Source organism: Dryas octopetala, chromosome 2 (assembly GCF_963921425.1).
Source record: "Dryas octopetala chromosome 2, drDryOcto1.1, whole genome shotgun sequence".
In the NCBI taxonomy this organism is placed as follows: Eukaryota; Viridiplantae; Streptophyta; class Magnoliopsida; order Rosales; family Rosaceae; genus Dryas; species Dryas octopetala.
The window spans coordinates 13,268,945-13,275,863 of NC_141367.1; the positions used below are offsets into that span (position 1 = coordinate 13,268,945).

At 38.1% G+C, this 6,919-nt stretch overlaps 1 long non-coding RNA gene across 1 annotated transcript; it reads left to right on the forward strand.

The window, feature by feature from the left end:
- Positions 1 to 2,120: 2,120 nt before the first annotated feature.
- LOC147293231 (uncharacterized) lies at positions 2,121 to 2,862 on the forward strand. Its single transcript, XR_015120180.1, has 3 exons — positions 2,121 to 2,232; positions 2,320 to 2,365; positions 2,820 to 2,862. It is a non-coding gene; the product is annotated as an uncharacterized LOC147293231 (long non-coding RNA).
- The last annotated feature ends 4,057 nt before the right edge of the window (positions 2,863 to 6,919 follow it).

Sequence of the window (6,919 nt, forward strand, 5' to 3'; positions counted from 1 at the left end):
AGATACAGAGGCCGAATAGTTGTGCCAAACAGGAAAGAAACAAGACAACGGATTCTGAACGAAGCTCATTCTACCAGTTTTGCTATGCACCCTGGAGGAACGAAAATGTATCAAGATTTGAAACGAAGATACTGGTGGAAAGGTATGAAAAGAGACGTGGCTGATTTTGTTAATCACTGTGTGACCTGCCAACAAGTGAAAGCCGAACACCAGAAGCCGTCTGGATTGTTACAACCGTTACCTACTCCAGAGTGGAAGTGGGATTGTGTTACTATGGATTTCATCACCGATCTGCCGAGAAATACAAAAGGGCACAATGGTATTTGGGTTATCGTGGACAGACTCACGAAGTCAGCTCATTTCTTGCCGGTCAAGATGAACTCAGCCGTTGATTATTTTGCTGATCTCTATGTTGAATGGATTGTTCGATTGCATGGTATTCCGAAGACGATTGTTTCCGATCGAGATCCCCGATTTACGTCTCGATTATGGCGGAAGTTACAATCTGAATTAGGCACTCAGTTGAATCTTAGCAGTGCCTATCATCCGCAGACGGATGGGCAATCTGAAAGAGTTATTCAGATACTGGAAGATATGTTGCGAGCTTGTGTTCTAGATTTCAGAGGTAAGTGGAGTGAGTACTTACCGCTCGCCGAGTTCGTATATAACAATAGTTATCAAAGCAGTATCAAGATGGCACCGTACGAAGCACTTTACGGAAGGCCGTGTCGTTCGCCACTCTGTTGGGCCGATGTTGAGGACCGAGTTGTTCTGGGTCCTGAAGTGATTAAAGAAACGACCGAAAAGGTCAAGATAGTCAAGAAACGACTAGAAACCGCCCAGAGTAGGCAGAAATCGTACGCTGATCGAAGGAGGAAGCCTTTGGAATTTCAAGTTGAGGACTTGGTGTTTCTGAAAGTTAGCCCTTTGAAGGGTACATTTCGGTTTGGTATGCGAGGCAAGTTGGCACCCAGGTATATTGGACCGTTCAAGGTTTTGGAACGTGTCGGGAAAGTTGCTTACAGGTTGGAGTTGCCGCCTCAGTTATCATACATACATAACGTATTCCATGTGTCCCAGTTGAAAAAGAGTGTGCCTGACATCCCTCAAGTGATGCCTTGGATTGGTTTACCGCTCGAACCAAACGTGTCTTATGTGGAAGGACCTGTTTCTATTTTAGCTTACGAGACGAAACAACTCAGGAATAGGAAGGTACCACTTGTAAAAGTTCAGTGGCAGCGCCATGGAGTCGAGGAAGCGACATGGGAACTGGAATCCGACATGAGGAAGAGATACCCGCATCTCTTCAGTGAACCCAGGTAATCTCGAGGACGAGATTTTTTCTAAGTAGGGGAGGATGTGAGACCCAAAATTTTCCAAATTTATTTTGGAATTTTTCTTTAATTTCTAGAATTTTTCTAGAAATTTGTTTGGCGGAAAATCGTATTTTTCACCTTAAGCTTTAATTGTTTGACCAACTTTGACTAGAGTTTTGACCCAAGTTAGACCTTTTAAAGGTGGTACTTTTACCCACGAACCCAACGGAGCAAGTCTCGTATTATTCCGAGTCCGGGAGATTATTTTATGAATTTTCCAAAATTTTATTTTTAAAAGCATTTTATCTTAGTTGTGGAGCTTGAAATTTTCGAAATTTTTCTAAAGGGCAAATTGGTAATTTGACCTCATAGTTAATTAGTACTAGTCGATACGAGTCCGTAGTATTTTTCGGGGTATTTTTCTGAGTCCCGAGCTAATTTTAATTAATTTTTGAAGTTGAGAAATATAGGAAAAATAAAATAAAATAGGAAATCACCAGATCGCGCCACGTGGCACGATCTGGAGCGTCCAACGATGCATGGCAGCAAGATCTGATGGCTGCATGTGCAGCCAAGTGTCAGGGCCTTCGCCACGTGTCAATCTCTCATTGGTCAAAGTTATGACAGTTGACTTGAGTCAACCGAGTTGACTCACTCACCCTCCCTATAAATAGTGGCGTGAACCCCAGCTGATCCTCACAAATTCAGCCGCACGCTTCCCAAGAGAGAGCTTCTCTCTCCTCTCTCCTCATTTCTCTCTCTTTTTCAATCTTGTTTTGAGTTTATCTTGAGTTTTAGAGCTCCGATCGACGATCCGATTTCGCCTACGCGATCGTGGCGACGAGCTCTTCAATTCTAGTAGTGTGAAGGCTATGTTTTGGTGAAGTTTTAAAAAAATCATTTCTGAGCTCCATAGGTAATTTCTTGATCCCTGTCGAATTTCTGCTAAAATTTTGTTAAATAAATCTCTTGTTAATTAGGCTATTTTAATCTTATTATTTAGCAAGTCTAGTAGTACCGAGACTCTGCTCGTGGGAAGTCTTCAACAGGTATACCCTTAACCCAGCTTATTTAATTTGCTGTTGTTTAAGTGGTGGTTATAGACGAAATACCGTTTAACTGTTGTTATTAAATGAACTTAATAAATATTGAGGCCATATCAGTGGTAACCAAATAACGTGATGACTAAGGTCAGTCCATGAGCATACAAGCGTTGGGTACTGAGCCAGAGCTCCCTCAGTTTCCCCATGCACTGACCTGATCACGTTGTAAGGTTCATATCTGATCAACCTCCTCGACAATAAATTAAAATAAACTTAGAAACCACACGGTCTGACATGACTGTCTGCCTCGGGGAGCAGGGTCATGCCGGATCAAGAATTTAGAGAAGCCTAGCAAAGTTACGCTAGTGCCAAACCTCTAAATTTTACCTGGTCTTAACAGACAAGGCCGAGAGTACGTTTAGTACGTTCCTAATAGCTGTCGTCGGATTCGGATCTCCAGTTTCCCAACAGGTACAAGTGGGACCCAGACACAGGAAAGGGATCAGACAAGGGACACACTTTGGTAAAGCAGGTAGGGGGAAGGTACCATATCCCGGTTATTGGATTTCCTGCCTATTTTCGTACTATATGTATATGAAAATGTCTTTCACAGAGAATGTGCATGATTTTTGTATGGCATAATTGTGTGATTTTCTGTGTGATACCTTGGACGACCTGAGAGTAACGGGCACGTGTTGTGACCTTGGGTTTCGATCCCCTAAACCTCCGGAGGGGTAAGTACGGACTGGTTAGTCGAATGTCCTTCTGGGGAGGCTAACCAATGTGGTATTACCAGGTAAATGGATACTCTCACCACAGTATCGAGGTGGTGGTTGAATTTCCGATACTGGCGGTTGGCCTGTATGTGATCGGTCGCAGGTATGTTTCTGAACTATGTTACGTGACAGGAAGGATTTTCACTGAAAAAGATGTATGAGCATGCAAAGGCTTTACTCACTGATTATTGGCATAATTATCTTTATCATTACTGGCTTTGGTTACAATATCATTGATATTGATACCCTGTTTTTGGGTGTGCATTGCTTTTAAACTGTTTTCCTTGAAATCCTATATTTTCGAGTATTGCTTTCAAACCTAACCAGGATTTTCCCTCGAGGGGAAGCGATGAACGTATGTGACGCTTACCCCCTACTGTACTTTTGTGAGTGCAGATAATCCAGTTGTTGGAGACCAAGATTGAGGTCGTGGGTGTGGCACTTGCAGCTTGTCAGTTTCAGTCTTGCTATCTGGTTTAGATCCTTTCTTTGGATCTGTGGTGGTGTTACTCTTTCATCCTCGTAGGTGGCATGTCCCAATGGCTATCCATGAGTCCAATTTGTTGCACCACTTTGTTGAAAACTGAATCACTCTGGCGTGGGTTGGACTATCCTGACATATCTGTTTATCTACTGTTTTATTATGTAGCATTAGGGTTAGTGTATTTGAAACATATAACCCTCACGGGTTGGTACTCTTTACTGTTATTTATAATATGAGGCATTTTCAGTAATTTCTTCCGTTGTATTTTTACTACTCTGATCCAACCCGGGTTCTTCAATAAAAAGGGCTTAACTCGTTTTAGAGAGCTTGGAAATATAATACTCGGGGTAAGGGGTATTATAGTCTCAAGATCTTTAAGACGGGTGCCGCTGTGGTGTTCCCAGTTTCGGGGCGTCACAAAAACCTTTTGAAAAATGCTAATTATCCCAACACTTTTTCCAAGCTTTTTTGCTTCCCAACTTAAAGTGGCATCAATTCATTCGACATAGTTTATCTTTATCTTTTTTAGTTTTTTTATATGTTTTTTATTGAGTCCATGAACTTGGGAAAGAGTACTTGTTTTGGGAAAAAGTGTTGGGGCAAAAACATCTCCCAAACCGTTTTTGAATTTCAAATTTTTTTATTGTTTTTGGTATGATATTTCATAGTTAGACCGAAAATATTGTACGTGATATTAATTGGTTTGGTGTAAGTATGAGTTGGGTTGATTTCTTAAGGGCATTGTTTGTAAATAATGAGATTGTTGAAGGTATATTAATTTGACGTGGCATAGAGTTAAATTTTTGACCTAGCTATATTAGAATTAGAATATAGTAAATTAGGGAAACCCCTTTCAAACTCATATTTCTTCTATTAAATTCAGGCCAATTGTTTTTCAAGTATTAACCCCTTTGACTGAATGCTAATTAAGTTAATTTCCATTATAGCGATGATGAGTCAGCCTAACAATTTTTAGATGCCCAAATGCCCTTAAGCCTTTGTAACTAACATTAAACGCACGTTGACTTTTTATAGGCTTTTTTATCCAAATACCACCTGAGAAAGGGGGTTGGGTTACGCTAACCATGGTTGGGTTTAGAGAGGGCCCATGTGGGAGGAGAGGAGACATGCATTCAACCTCCACAATGTTTAAACGATCAGCTTGATCGTTAGCAACTAATTAGCTTGATCCTTAATTTGTGCAATATTCAAACATATATATAAAGAAAAAAAAAAAACAGAATTCAGTGGAAATGGTTTTATTGCAAAATTGTAGCCACTGAGCAGGCTTGGTTTCCCTCTTTATAATGATTCAATGATATATATATATATTGCTTGTTTACTGATTTATTGTTTTCTCTATTTCCATGGATGAAAGAGCTAGCTTTTCAAATCTTTTCCTATGTAAGTACCTTTTCTTTACGTCAATATAGATACTGGCCTTTTTTTTTCTTTCCTAAAATGGTTTTGTCTCAAAATATAAAAGTTAATTAGTTGAATAACAGTTCAATTCCCTCCAATGTATAACCGGAAATTCTCCAAACACGTACGTGCATCATGAGGTTGACTTAGTCCGAACCCAAATACTATACGATGATACATGACGCTCATCCTATATATATGAGAATGCATGTCTTCATGTATGAAAGGTATAGGGTATAGGATGGGCACCATGTATCAACGTATATGGGACATTCGATTTGATACAAGATGGGCATCATATAACGCCGTATAGTATTCGGATCCGAACCAGGTCCTCACGACACTAATTTGCATGAGAAAAGGACTCTTATCTCACATACAGTTGTAGTTGTGACAAAATTCAACTCTAGATCTTTGATGTACATCACAGGTTTCGAAAATACAATTTTATGGGTTATAACTCTTCAGCTGCAACTTTATTAATTGATGAGTGATGTACGTACAATGAAAAGAAAATGAATAAGCTTACATACATAGCATAAGCCAAAACTTGATTACAACCTAGAAACAAGGGGTTAAATCTAAGATGAATTCTCTCATTGGCTACAAAGTTAGCGACAAGGAAATGGGTTGAATGCCACCATTCCTAAGCTAGAGTAGGGAAACACCATGAATCTGGTCTGCATTTGCGTTACTGTGAGTGACAATAGTACTACAGCTAGCAATAAGATGTACATGTCATAAAAATGTCTATGGAAATTTGTTGAGCAGTAGATGAGTCAAAGGGGACACATGCATTAGTATGTAAAACATAAAAACCAAAAAGGAGAATTGTTATGCAAATAAGAAACTGTTATTGTAAATTCCAAAAACAAAATTTGGTACTTGTTATGTAAAGAATAATATATATATATATATATATCAATCCAATATTTCAAGAACATTAATTAGCATAAATTAACTTTTTGATCTAATCATTACAAATCTATTGAACTTTAAAGCTTAAGTTCTTATAAGAAAGGTCACTGGCATCTTTTCAATAACAAATTAATTTGTATGGCATGTATTAATTAAAACCAAAAAAAAAAAATATTGGTACGTACGTACATGGTCCATACACATAGTCACGTCTTGTGTACATCGCCATGCACGTCGTCTCACTCTCGATCATGCAGTTTCTCGTAAATTTATATAACATAAATTAATAAATTGGTTTAAACTTTTGGTAATAAATATTTTTTTATTAAATTAAGTTTAGGCAACTTCATTGATGAGAATATATAAGTGAAGTACAATGAAAAGAAACTATATATTGATGAACTTAATTACATAGTAGAAGTACAAAATCGAGTACATAACACTTTCTACCTACCATCACCAGTACTTTTATATGTAATTGTTACCACCATGTTGCTCCTACGTTATATATAATATATAATTAATATATAATAGTATGTAAAAAAATCCCAATCAATCACCAACATCATTTAATCACTCTCACTAGTCACTTTTCATTTCTATATATTAATTAATATTGTTGAAAATAGTTCCTAATATATAATAGTATGTTTTCTTCTTTTCTAATTAATGTAAATAATTATAAACCCCCTAGTTCTATTCTAATTAATTCATAGCCTACAACTATTCTTGTAATTAATTCATAACCCTCTGTTTTACTTAAATCTTTGCCTAAACCCCCTGGTCAGTGGGTATACAGCTGATATTGACTTTTATTTTTATTGTAAATCCGGTTATGCCCCTTTCCATTTGAAAATCAGATTATCAGAACATGAGATTCATTAATCTCATTCTCACTCTTTCTCTCTCTCTCTCTCTCTCTCTCTCTCATCTATGTGCGTGTCTCTCTTTCCCCGCGGC